This window comes from Pseudorca crassidens, chromosome 4 (genome assembly GCF_039906515.1).
Source record: "Pseudorca crassidens isolate mPseCra1 chromosome 4, mPseCra1.hap1, whole genome shotgun sequence".
NCBI lineage: Eukaryota > Metazoa > Chordata > Mammalia > Artiodactyla > Delphinidae > Pseudorca > Pseudorca crassidens.
In genome coordinates, this window is record NC_090299.1 from 18,861,048 (window position 1) to 18,876,190 (window position 15,143).

Genomic DNA, 15,143 nt, shown 5'->3' on the forward strand with positions numbered 1-15,143 from the left:
AAGGAAATTAATCTTGTCATATGTGTTACATGTATTTTCCTGTTTGTTGTTTGTCTTTTGATTTTAATTATGGATCAGTTTTTAAATTTTAAAAAGTTTACTTCATGAGATTATTTCTATAGATGTTCAAACTATTGTAACAGTAAGAGGGCAATGATGTATCTTTTATCAGTATTTATTCTCACAATAACTGTATTTGTCCTACGAGACTGTAGTCTAATTCTGAGAGTTAAAAAGTGGGGGACGGGCTTCCCTGGTGGCGCAGTGGTTGGGAGTCCGCCTGCCGATGCAGGGGACGCGGGTTCGTGCCCCGGTCCGGGAGGATCCCACATGCCGCGGAGCGGCTGGGCCTGTGAGCCATGGCCGCTGAGCCTGCGCGTCCGGAGCCTGTGCTCCGCAACGGGAGAGGCCGACAGTGAGGGGCCCACGTACCGCAAAAAAAAAAAAAAAAAAAAAAAAATTATACAAAAAGTGGGGGACAAGGTGATTATTTATCATGCCATTGAATTTTCCATTTGAAAAATAATCATCTTTACTTTTTAGGTGAGATGATCGGGATTTAATCCAATGCTGGAGTAAGGGAGAGTTTTATAAGCATTAGATCTGTTTGAGTTTGCTTTATGTTTGACTGAACCCAACTAAAATGCCTCAGACTCTAAAAATGGCCCTGGGAATATTGCTAGACGAGGAAAATCCAGGACCAGGCCAGAACTCTTGAGCTATTTTGGAACATATTCAGGCTTCTATGACTGCTGTGGCAGAAATTAACTCCTTAAGATGAAGTGAAATTTGTTGGGGTATTTACATCTCAAAATGTTTCCCTATTAAAAATACTTTTTGAGGGCTTCCCTGGTAGCACAGTGGTTAAGAATCCGCCTGCCCATGCAGGGGACATGGGTTCGAGCCCTGGTCTGGGAAGATCCCACATGCTGCGGAGCAACTAAGCCCGCGCGCCACAACTACTGAGCCTGTGTGCCACAACTACTGAAGCCTGCGCACCTAGAGCCTGCGCTCTGCAACAAGAGAAGCCACCGCAATGAAAAGCCCGCGCACCGCAACGAAGAGTAGCCCCCGCTCACCGCAACTAGAGAAAGCCCGCGCACAGCAACGAAAACCCAATGCAGCCAAAAATAAATAAATAAAATAAATTTATTTAAAAACTTTTTGAGATTTATAAATTTTGTAAAAAAAAGAAAAAATAGAAAATTATGACTATTTTATGGTTTCACAGTCAAATAAAGGCAGATAAGGTAAGATGATAAGACTTAAAAAGCTTGAATCATTTTAGCCAAAGATCTTAGAATTCACTTACTTTTATCCCAGAACAAATTCAAACGTACCTAGTTTTCTACATTTTCCTTCCTCTCCCGGGAGCAAGATCAAATCCAACAGTATGTGGACAACTTAAGAAGCTCTCATAAAGGCATAAAGGTGGTCGAAATTAGAATAATGCTTACTAAAAGAAAAATCATTTCAATCACTAATCAACATCAAAGTTTTTAGATTGTCTGCTAGGTAGGGGGGCTGTGAAGGATACAATGAATTAGATGTGGATCTTATTGTCTCTAAGTTGGCTGGTAGTTCATGTGGTAGGCATCTTCTGAAGTGGCTCTCAGTGATCCAGTTTCCTGGTATCCTTGCCTTTGTGTAATCCCTTTGTTGAGTGTGGAGTAGATCCAATGATTGGCTACTAATTAATAGAATATGGCAAAAATGATGGGAGGTCTCTTACGATATTGGGTCTTAAAAGACGTTTACTTCCCTCTACTGGCACTCTCTTGCCTTTTTGTTTGCTTGCTCTGGTGAAGCAAGCTGCTGTGTTTTGATCTGCCCTGTGAAGAGAACCACATGGCAAGGAGCTGAGAGCAGCCTCTGGCCAACAGCAAGTGAGGGACCAAAGCTTTCAGTCTGTCAACAAGGAACCAAATCCTGCCAGCAACCATTTGAAGGAGCTTGAAAATGGATCCTTTTCTAGTTCATCTTTGAGGTGGGCTGCAGCCCCTGCTGGCACCTTGATTACAACCAGTGAGAGACCCTGAAGCAGAGGAGGACTCAGTTAAGCCACATCTTGATTCCTGAACTTCAGAAACTAAGATAATAAAGGTTATTGTAAGCTACTAAGTCTTGGGAGTAATTAGTTACACAACAAAGGATAACTAATACAGTCCCCCATCTTGAACCTTGTGTGTTCACTTCTTATCAATTGGGTTGCTAGATATACAAGTAACCAAGTAACAATTACAACTCTCCATACTAAATATAGAGGAGAGTAATTAGACTTATCACATGAGAATATAGTTAAACAGCAATACCATTCATTAGGGTGCCACTGTTCTCTGACTACTCACTGTCAGCCACATACCTGAAATGCAGCAAGTTTTCTACCTAATATTTGTAGCTTGGTGTCTTAGTCTGTTTGGGCAGCTATAACAAAATACCACAGAATAAACAATAGAAATTTACCTCTCATGGCTCTGAAGTCTGGAAGTCTGAGATCAGGGTGACAGCATGGTCAAGTAAGGGCTTTCTTGTGGATTGCAGGCTTTTCATTGTATCCTCATTGGAAGGGGCTAGGGAGCTCTGCGGGCTCTCTTTTATAAGAACACTAATCCCATTCATGAGGGCTGTACCCTCATGACCTGATCACTTCCCAAAGGCTCCACCTACTAATACCATCACCTTTGGGGGTTCGGATTTCAACATATGAATTCTGGGGGGGGGAACATACACATTCATATCATAGCACTTGGATATCATGAGGAATTCAGCCCACCAATGAGAGGACCCCTAAGAACTTTATTATAAAGTTCCATTTTGCAGTTCCTGCAACCTGAAGCTGTCACTCAAATGACCCTTTCCTTAGAGCCATTGGCTGGTATAGATGTCCTAGAGTTCTGACTGATATTTTAGTTGCTAACAAGCAGGTGTTGGCAGTGAAAGTAACTAACTACTGGGCTTCAGGCAGCACTAAAAGCGGGGTGATTTCAAGGTTGGTGCTGATAGAATCTTGGCAACTACAAAAGCAGACCGACAAACACCTTAAAATGGATGAAAATACATATTGGATGGATCACCATCTGGCCTAGGAATCAGCAGCAAGCCAAGGACACAAGAATATGTAGCAAAATCTAAGCAATTCTTTAATTATTAAAGAAATTGACCCTGAAAATTAAAATGTTACTTCAAAGAAAACTCTAGGTCCAAATAGCTCGTTGGTGATTTCTGCCATTTGATGAAGAGGATATTTCATTCTTCCAGAAAATAGAAAAAGAGGTAACTCTTCCAAACTTGGTTTGTGAGGTCGGCAAAACTTTGTTACCAGAAGCTACAAGCATAATGCATTTTAACCAAGTTAGTTTTGTTTCAGAAAAACAAGATTTGTTTAGCATTTGAAATTTGATCAATGTAATTAATCTATCACATTTTAGAATAAAAACCAAAAATGATGTAATCATTTCAGTAGGTAAAAAAATCTCACACTTGATCAAACGTAACCTCCATTCATTATAAAAATTTGTGGCAAACCAGGAATAGGAGAGAATTTCTGTTAACTGTGTGAAGGTATCTTCAAAACCTACAAACATCATCTTAATTGCAAAACATTCAAATCTTTCTCTCTGAAATGAGGAATAACAACAGAATGTCCTTTATCACTAACTTCTATTCAATACTGTCCTGATGAGCTAGCCAGTAGAGGAAGAAATACAATTCTTTTTATTTGCAGATGACATGATGCATACACAGAATAGTGAAAAGAACTCATATATTGCTGATGCAAGGCTGTTATGCAAATGCAAATACAATTGTATTTTTACATACCAGGTACAAATAACTGGAAAATGAAAAAAATTAAGAGACTAATTATAATAGTATTAAAAATATAAAAATCCTATGACTAAATCTGATGAAGCTATACAAATCTTCTACATCAAAAACTATAAAAGAATATCGAGAGAAATTAAAGAAGACCTAAATAAATAGAGGAATATTATTATGATCATGGATTGGAAGACTCAATACTATAAAGATGTCAGTTCTCCCTTTATTGATCCATAGATATAGTGCAACCAAAATCCTAGCCTGTGTGGAACTTGACAAGCTGATTCTAAAATTTACAGAAATCCAAGGGGCCAGTACCCATTTGAAGAACAAGATGAGAGGACTAGCTTGCCTGAATATCAGGATTTATTATAGACCATAGTAATTAAAATAGTGTGGTGCTGACTAGGAGAGACTAATGGACCTATGGAATAGAGCAGAAAGTCCTGAAACAGATTCATACATATATGGCCCTTGCATTAAAACAAAAGTAACTATGCAGATCAGTGGGACGTTTTCATTATAACAAATGGTTCTGAGTCAATAGGATATCCATAAGGAATAAAGGAAAACATGACCCCAAACTCACACCATACATTAAAATTAATTCTAAATGATTGTTGATCTATACATGAAGAATAAGAATATAAAGCTTCCAGGAGATAACCTAGGAAAATATCATCATGATCTTGGAATCAGATCCTAATTAGGATACAAAAAGCACTAACTTTAAAGGAAAACACTTATAAATTGGACTATATTATAAATAAGAACCTCTCTTCATAAACAGAGAGTATGAAGACATAAGCTACTAAGTGGGAAAAGATATTTTCAATAAATATACCTGACCAGAAAGAGAAAAACAAATATCGTATATTAATGCATATATGTGGAACTTAGAAAAATGGTACAGATGAACTGGTTTGCAGGGCAGAAATTGAGACACAGATGCAGAGAACAAATGTATGGACACCAAGGGGGGGAAGTGGTGGTGGTGGTGGTGGGGGTGCTGGGATGAACTGGGAGATTGGGATTGACATACATACACTAATATGTATAAAATGGATAACTAATAAGAACCTGCTGTATAAAAAAATAAAATTCAAAAATTCAAAATAAATAAATACATATACCTGACTAAATACGTGTATGTAGAATATATAAATAACTGTTTAAAAATCCGTAAGAAAAAGCCCAGTTTAAAACAATGAGCAAAAGACTTAAGCAGACATGTCATAGAAGAAGATATCCAAGTGATCAAAAACATGTGAAAATTAATCAAAATAAGGAAGGTAGTAGGCTGAGTAATGGCCTCCCAGGAGATATCCTTGTCCTAGGCCCTAGAAAATGTGAATGTTATCTTATATGACAAAAAAAGGACTTTGCAGATATGATTAAGGATTATGAGATAGATTTCCTGGATTATCTGGTGGGCCCTAAATGTAATCACAGTGTCCATATGAAAGAGAGGCGGAAGGACATTTGACACATAGAAGAAGAGAAGGAAATGTAAGCATAGAGGCAGAGACTGGAGTGATATGGCTAAGGAATGCTGGCAGCCACCAGAAGCTGGAAGACTTAAAAAATGGATTCTCACCTATTGGCAGTGTATCCCTGCTGGCTCCTTAATCTTGGCCCAGTGAAACTGATTTTGAATTTTGGACTCCAGAGCTATGAGAGAATAAATTTCTGTCATTTTAAGCTACCAAGTCTCTGATAATTTGTTTCAATAGCCACATGAAACAAATACAAGGGCAATGCAAATTAATGTCGCCATGAGAGAATTATAAATCCACCAGAATGGCTAAAACTAAAATAACCAATAATTCAAAGTGTTGGTAAGAATGTGAAACAATGAGAATTCTCAACTACTGCTTCTAGGAGTGTAAATCACTTCAACTGCTTTGAAAACTGTTGGCATTATTCGATAAAGAGTAGCATATGTATATGTTATGATCAGCATGTATTCCTAGGAACATATCCAACAGAAATGTGTGCACATATGGGCCATGAGACATAAAAACTGTTCATGGCAGCAGTATACATAATAGCCCCAAAATAAGGATACTCTAAATGTCCATCAACAGTAGAATATATAAATAAATAGTTATATATTTATATAGTGGAATGCATATGCTAATGAAAAACCAAATTCACCCACACGCAGCAACACAGATGAATTGCAAGCATAGCATCGACAGAAAGAAGCCAGGAACAAAAGTATATGTTCTGCATAAATGCCATTTCTATAAAGTTCAAAACCCAGGCATATCTAAAAGACAAAATAATGATTACCTTGGGGAAGAGGGAGGAAGTAGTTGTTAGGAGGGGGCTTGCAGGGGATTTCTGAAGTGTTGGTAACTTTATATATCTTGGCTTGTGTAGTAATTACTTAAGTGTTTACATCGTCTTAATCCGTTGAGCTGTTTATTTGGCTTGTGCATTTGTGTGAGTGTTGTACCTCAATAAAAAAAAGTTGAAAAAAATTCATGTCATATTGTTAGGCATCATAATTTTGTGTCATTTACATCAGTAATGTGGAGAGAGTCCTGGGGTGAGGGAAGTTATCAGCCAACACACTGATAGACTAGAGAGGGATGCCAAGCATTCAGTTACAGGAGGATCTAGTGAACCTTCATCTCCTGTGTACTCCTATTAATCGTTGGAGCCAATACTGGAAAGAAACTATGTTTGTAATGAATATGAAAATCTTTTCAACTAAATATATCTCTGTTGCATATTAGTTATGTCCCTTTTTTTCAATACTAACATTGTTTATTTATACCTTATTTTTTTCCTGAATCGATCTTGCTAGAGGTTTCTCAGTTTTATTAGAATTTTCAAAGAACAAACTTTTGAATTTGTTTATCCTATTGTGTCTTTGTTTTCTATTTCATTCATTTTAGTTTTATTGTGCTACCTCACACCAGTCAGAGTGGCCACCATTAAAAACTCTACAAGTAACAAATGCTGGAGAGGGTGTGGAGAAAAGGGAACCCTCCTCCACTGTTGGTGGGGATGTAAGTTGGTACAGCCACCATTGAAAACATTATGGAGGTTCCTCAGAAGATGAAAAATAGAATTACTATATGATCAGGCAATCCCACTTCTGGGCATATATCGAGACAAAACTCTAATCCAAAAAAATACACGCACCCCTATGTTCATAGCAGCACTATTCACAACAGTCAAGACATGGAAACAACCTAAACATCCACTGACAGATGAATAGATAAAGAAGATATGGTACATATACACAATGGAATACTACTCGGACATAAAAAAGAATGAAATAATGCCATTTGCAGCAACATAGATGCAACTAGAGATTATCATACTAAGTGAAGTAAGTCAGAAAAAGAAAGACAAATACCATATGATATCACTTATATGTGGAATCTAAAATATGACACAAATGGGGCTTCCCTGGTGGCACAGTGGTTGAGAGTCCACCTGCCGATGCAGGGGGCACCGGTTCGTGCCCCGGTCTGGGAGGATCCCACGTGCCGTGGAGCGGCTGCGCCCGTGAGCCTTGGCCGCTGGGTCTGCGTGTCCAGAGCCTGTGCTCTGCGGTGGGAGAGACCACAGCAGTGAGAGGCCCACATACTGCAAAAAAGAAAAAAAAATAAAATAAAATATGACACAAATGAACCTATCTATGAAACAGAAACAGATTCACAGACGTAGAGAACAGACTTGTGGTTGCCAAGGGGGAGGGGGTTGGGAGAGGGATGGGTTGGGAGGTTGGGGTTAGCAGATGTAAGTAAGCTTTTATATATGGAATGGATATACAACAAGGTCCTAATGTATAGCATAGAGAACTATATTCAGTATCCTATGATAAACTGTAATAGAAAAGAATATTTATAAATGTATATATATATATGTATAACTGAATCACTTTGCTGTACAGCAGAAATAAACACAACATTGTTAATCAACTATAATTCAATTTAAAAAAAAGAATGAGAATTGTGATTCTTCCAGTATAACAAAACAAAAAGCAACAAAAAGAACAAAAAATATGTCTACAAATTCTTTGACATTTCTCCCATCAACAGGAAGATTCTTCACTTCCCTTCCTTTGAATATGGGTTGTACCTAGTGACTTCCTTCTAACCAATAGAATGTAATTGAAGTGACACAAGACTTCTGAAGATAGATTAGAAAAGGTGATATAGCTTCTGCCTTGCTCTCTTTCTAAGCATCCAACCCAGCCACCATGCTATGTTAGGCAGCCACATGGCACAACCACATGTAGGTGTTCTGGGCATAGCCCCATGGAGGTTCCAGCCAATAGCTAGCATCAACTAACCAGGCAGGCAAGTTAGGGAGGCTTCAGATGCTTCCAGCATTCAGACTTTGAGCCATCCTAGCTGATTCCGAGTAAAGACAAGATGTCCCCACTGAAGACAAGATGTCCCCACTGAACTCTGCCTAAACTGCAGATTTGTAAGCAAAATAAATGCTGTGATTTTGCTGAACCAGTAAATTTTGGGGTGGTTTATTAAGTAATAATAGAATACAACTTGCATCCTAGACTTATTACACTTTTCCTTTAATTAGGGAATTAAAAATTACACTTTTCCTTTAATTAGGGAATTTTCCAATTCCCCCAAATAGAATTTTACATTATAATGATAATCAAAAGAGGTTTAACTCCATTTATCTCTCTTTTATTGGCTATTGTCATATATTTTACTTTTATATATATTCAAATCCCTACAAGATATTACAATTATTTGTCTTTTATAAACGAGTCTGTATTCATTTAGATTACCCACATAACATTTCTGGTGCTCTTCATTCCTTTATGCAAGCCAGTGGTTCTATCTAGGATCATTTTCTTCAGCCTTTATAACTCTTTAGTATTTGTTGTGGTAAAGATCTCCTGGTGATAAGCTCAGCTTTTGCTTGTCTGAAAAGGCTTTAATTTTTGCCTTCTTTTTTTTTTAATAATATTTTTACTGTGTACAGAATTCTACGTGAGAAGGTAGAAAGGTTTTTTTGTTCTTTTAGCATTTTAATGCCATTCCATTACGTTCTGATTTCCATCATTTTTGTTGAAAAGTAAGCTTACAGCTTTATTGTTGCTTCTTTGAAGGTAATGTGTGGTTTTTTTTCCCCTCTGAGTGCTTCAAGATTTTTCTGTTTTTCTTGGTTATTAGCAGCTTAACTCCAATGTAGCCAGGTGTCATTTTCTTTATACTTCTATTCTACATGAGGTTCACAGAGTGTCTGGATTCTGTGGTTTAATGTCTTTTATCAACTTTGAAACATTTTTAGCCAGTATTTCTTCAAATGTTTTTTCTGAACTATCATTTCCTCTCCATTTCTAGGACTCTAATTACATGCATGTTAGACTGTATCACTATTCTTCATATATCTCTTACATTCTTTTTTGTATTTTCTATCCCTTTTTCTCTTTCTGCTTCAAACTAAGTATAGTTTACTTACTTGTTTTCCAGTTTACTAGAAGGTCTCTGTTCTACCATATCTAATAGATTCCAGGTCTCTGTTGAAATTCTCCATATTTTCCTCTGTTTTATTGAACACACTTATTATTTTTATTTTAAAGTCCCTGTCTGATTGCTTCAATATCTTAATTATCCCTAGGTCTATTTTTATTGTTATTTTAAATTATGGCTTTTAGTTATTTGGTTTTTTTTTTTTTAGCCAGGTATTATGGATGAAAAATTGGAGAGGCTATAAATGCTATCATATTCCTCCACAGAAGATTAAGTTTTCTTCCAGTAGGTATGTAAAATACAGAAGGATTATTTTAATTCTTTTGAGAGATGGTTTTAGTTATTATCAAGGTTTTTATATTTTAGGTTTGTCCTTACTCACAGGATACAGTACTTCCATGTTTTGACTGAAAGCCCTGGGTATTTATCGACACCCCCTGCCTTCCTTCATCTTGCCTGGGCTTGAACTCAAATTTCAATCTTTGCAACATTGCACAGCTATTTAATTAAACTTTTGCTCAGCTCTTTTGTTCTCTCAGATGCTATTTTCTGCTGAGGTTTTTGGGGTCTCACCCTGGGCATGTGTAACTAAGGAGTTAGCCAATGAGGGGGTAAACTTGGGGGATTTGGACAATTTTTTCATTTCACTCCACCTTGATTGAATCCCTGTTATCTATAATTTTTCCTCTCAAGTCCTAGACACTTAGGCAGCCCCAGATTCCAACCTACTTCCCCTGAGCCCAATTAAGATTCCTACCTTTCTGCTTGGGGCCTATTTCCCCTATTTTGTGAATTAGAAAATTAGAAAATGCTCAGGGGAAAGTCATGGTGAGTGCGGACCTGCACTCCAGTACTTCTCTTCTCTCAAGGACTGTAGTCTTTCCTTTCCAATCCTACCCGAACTGGGTGCTTTTCAGTTCCTTCACGCAGTTGTTTCACATATTAGCTTTTACAGTTGTTTTCAGCAGGAAGATTAGTTCATCATATCCTGAACCAGAAATGTCAACATTATTTTTAGGAAAATAAATCTGAAACTGAGTCGCCCTAAAACCGAGTTCCCCTGCTGAGTTGACGATTAACCTTTCTATCCAAAACTTTATTCCCTTTCTTGTCCCATACCTGTTCCCCTCAAGATTGAGGAGTATCAGAGGAAAGGGGGGATTGAAACCGAGCAGGACCCTAAGGGGCCCTCCCAGGTACAAAAGCCCTTCTGCCCATTTCTTGTTTGTAGAAAAAGGCTTTAGTCTCCTGGGCCACTGCTGAGTTCCAAAGAGCGGACCTAAACAGTTACTAATTAGGGATATACATAACAATATTATACATATCTTTGAGCTGTTCTGCAGGAGCTAAGGACCCCACCCCCACCAGATGGAGGATGGTGACTTCTTGCTGAGCACAAGCACTAGACTCCAGACTGGTTGGAACCAGAAAGTTGATGATTAAGATTCCTGAAACATCACCGTGTTACCTCACCACCAACCAATCAGAAGAAAGCCATGCACCCTGCAGTCCTCACCTGAAATATTGCCTTTAAAAACCTTCCCTGAAAGCCACTGGGGAGTTTGGATCTTTTGAGTATGAGTTGCCTGTACTCCTTGCTTGGATCCCTGCAAATAAACACTGTACTTTCTTTCACCACAACCCAGTGTCAATAATTTGGCTCTGCTGTGCAGTAGGCAAGCAGACCCTAGGTCAGTTCCATAACCAGACCAATGACAGTGGACTATAATTGGGAGACACTGCTGGCCTAAAGGTCTGTTAGGAGGCTACTGCAATCATGTAAACAAGGGATGGTGAGAGCCTGACTAGTGAACAGCTGCATTTAGGACTGGATTCAAATCTTTCATTTAGGCTACCTTATTATTTATTCATAAGACTCTGATGAAATAGCAATATTAGCTAATAGTCATTGAGTGCTTATTATGTGTTAGGCACTGTTCTATCTCTTTTAAATGGATTTTCTTATTAAGTCCTATGCTTTTTGGATACTATTATCATCATTCTGAATTTTACAGATGAGGAAACTGAGACACTGAGGGTTTAAATGACTAGCCCAGCATCACATGGACAGTAAATGGCTCCTCTGGACTTTGAGTCAGGGCCTCTAGCTCCACCTTCTGCTCTTAACTACTATACTCTGCTGCTCTCATCATTCCTTGGAACAGGTATTATAAATGGGAGAGGCTGGTAATCTGTATTCTCAGAGGGAGAAAAGCAGAAAAATGAATTCAGTGGTTATTTTGCAGTGATACATCTGGAGAAATGAACTTAAAGAAAAAGATATTTTTTTAAACAAAGGAATAGATTCAAGTCTTTGTAGATTTAATGGTAGAGAGTCATGATATGGCCAAGAGTAGGCAGTCGAGACAAGCAGATAACTTGGAAGATCTGAGATAATTATAGTGATAAAAGTTATTAATTGATATTTTATATATGGGCATGACCCCCCCCCCCAATATTTTCCCTTGTGTTCTTGATGATGGTTCATTTTAACCAGAAAATTTTAAATACAAGTTTAAATATTAATTAAATGAATGAAAGAAGGAAGTACAATTCTAATATGAAGGGCTTGTATCAATTCATCTTACCCACTGGAATCAGAGGGTTGGTCCCATATGATGGAGCATGGAGAGGTCACTCCACTAGAGGGCGTTGAGGTCTTGTCTCAGTTTGGTGAATAAAGGTGTGGTTTGATTTATTATTCTGATAGTTTGACCTAAATTAGTGAAAGATTTAAAGAAAGATCAAAGTTAAAGATGTAATTTATCTAGCACAATTTGGGGAAAAGTTTACAGAAACTGTATTATTCTTGAACCCACTTCCTTGGTAACTAATTATTTATGTAAATGAAAAGTCAGGAGTTTCTCTTAAAACCAAATCTGATGCTACTCATAATGTAAGCCATGGAATTATCAGGGGAAAATATATTATTTGAAGATTTTTAAAAAAGACTTTTTTCCCCTCCAACCCAATTTTGAAGATATTTGACATTTTCCTCCATCTGAGGTAAGAATTCAATTATTTCATGTAAAAATGACAAAATGGGACTCCCTAAACTGTTAACAGTGGTTACTTCTGGGAGAGGACAGTGTGATTTGGGAGAGGGTAAAGATGTTTGCTTTTTATACACCATACCTATATATGGTTTGAATTTTTATGAACATAAAGTTTATAATTTAAATAAAAAGAAGAAAATTCAATTGCGTTTAAAACTTGGTTAGGAAGCTACTATAAAAATGAATTAGAAATAGAAGTCAATATAATCTGCTTAAGTATAAATTCAGCGTCCAAGTAATATTGATAAGCATTCCACAGTAGAACACTAAAAAGGAAGGAAGGTTGCTGCTACCACTGTACACCTTAGCATCTCTTGGGTTGTGTAGTGGATAGTCACACACAGGCTGTGAAGTCTTCAAAAATGAAACAATTTTTTCTAGCTCCAGTTTAGTTGAGAATGGAACACTTTCTTCACACTTAACAAAAGAGTTAATAACACAGTTGTATAACTCTCTGTTTGCAAAAAAGTGACATACAAAAGAATTAAATATATATAAACAAAGAAACATTTATAGTCAAAATAAATTATGTCCTGGAATGGGGTCCTTTAATTATAAGCTATTGGGAAAATATATAGGTGTCCTGATTACATTATTTCCTTCTGCGTTTTTATTAGAAATATGTAAGTACCTTTTACTTCTCTTAGGAATATATTGTGGATAAATTGAATATCAAACCATATAAAAATTAAGAAGCAAAAACCTATAAATGTGAGTAGCAACCCCATACTATCATTGACTAAACACTCTTGAACTGCTGTGCCCTGAGGAGTGTCGGATGATTGGGTGGAAGCAGTGTCAGGGCCTTCATGTTTTCACTGCTAACCCAATCATAGGGGCCCTCTTCCTGCCCAAAGGACTAGAGTTAAAACATCCCTTCCATCAACCCAGCAGGGGAATATCACAGAGGCATCCAGCGGGGGGACACAGAGCACAACTACGTTTTACCAAGCACGTTGAAAGGAAAGAACGTTTCAGGAATACTAATTATCAAGATAGAATTAAGAAAATAAATTTTGAACAATAAGATAAGCAGGAGGCTAAGCTATTTTTGTTTTTTGTTTTTTTTTGGAAATAGAGATGAGGGCTCTGATGATGGAAGAAACAGATGAGAATACTATGGGACACACTTTGGAGAACCAACAAAATCCAGACAATGAAAAAAAAAAGACAGCAATCTGATTTGAGCAAGAGTAGAGACCATTTTCTTACCTATAGGTGGCTAAACATAGGATGTGTGTGTGTGTGTGTGTGTGTGTGTGTGTGTGTGTACTAGCCACTGTGTGTGAATAATACCACATTTCCCCCAACTGTGTATTTTTGGTAAATTTGTAGTATGAAACTATGCATAACTTGCATATTTAGTCATTATTTCTCAAAATAAGTTGTCTTCCTTCAAGTCCTTTTTATTTACATATTTATTTTTTATGAAATGTAGGTTAAATAATACCATCAGGTGTCTGAAGTGGGTTGACACTACCTAATTAATGTAGCCAAAATTCTTTACCCCAACTGTGTAAAACATAATATAGAGCATCTGATAAACAATTTTTTTTTTTTTGGTCTGGATATGTTAGGTGTTGCAGAAACAAAATCTTATTCTTTTTAAAAATTTATATATACATATATATATTTTAATACTAACTTATTTATTTATCTGATTGTGCCACGTCTTATTTGCAGCAGGAGGGTTCCTTAGTTGCAGCACGCAGGCTCCTTAGTTGTGGCATGTGAACACTTAGTTGTGGCTCATGGTCTCCTTAGTTGCAGCATGCATGTGGGATCTAGTTCCCTGACCAGAGATTGAACCCAGGCCGCCTGCATTTAGAACGTGGAGTCTTAACCACTGCTCCACTAGGGAAGTCTCAACAAATCTTATTCTTAATGTCCCTGGATATTTTCTACTTATTATTTCAGAATTATATTGCAGAATACTTCATGTCACCTATTTTTTAAAATTTCAATTATTTAGATTAATTTGGAAATTCAGTATAAGTGACTACTCATTCTCATGCTATAAATCTATGTTGAACAGCACTAAAAATCTATCTTACAAAGAATTTAAATGTCCTAATTAAAATCTTGTAGTCAAAATTAATTATAATCAGTAAACCTCCATTTTAAAGCTTCTGCTAACTTTTCAATTGTTTTGGAAAATTTCTAGCTCAGTAGTCTTACTTCCTTATATCTTTTTTTAAAATAACTGGAAAATCTGAACCCTCCTAAGGAGGGCTGATGCCTGTGAGTAAGTAAAATAGGTAACACATCAACGGTGGAGTATGATTTGGGGGACAGGAAGGGTGTAGTGGGTTCAAACATGCTCTTCCACAGTTGGGCATGATTTGGATTATTTCTGGCTTAGATGACAAAGTTGGAGTCCTCATCTCTGTAGCACATAATTAACAGACATACAGGGTACACTATGGAACAAGACAGAAAACTACTTTCTAATTCTCAAGTTACCATTTAACTAGATTGGACACTTTGTCCACGTTGGCTAATTTCTCTGGGCTTTCTATTACAGCATATATAAAAGGTAGATAAGAAAACTGTCTAAAATGTACTATTGTACTGCTGAAAACCCAGATGATAAGGGAAAACATCTTTTATTTATGAAATATGTGAAACCTACAGAAAATTAATTAACAGCTACCATGCATTTACCACCCAGATTTAAAAGATGTGAACAATCTGCTGAAACTGGCACAAATTTCATTTCGTATTAAAAAATAAAACACTACAGATATAGCAAAAATCACCCCCTTGCCTCTGGTATCACTTTTCTCTCCCTTGTCAGAAG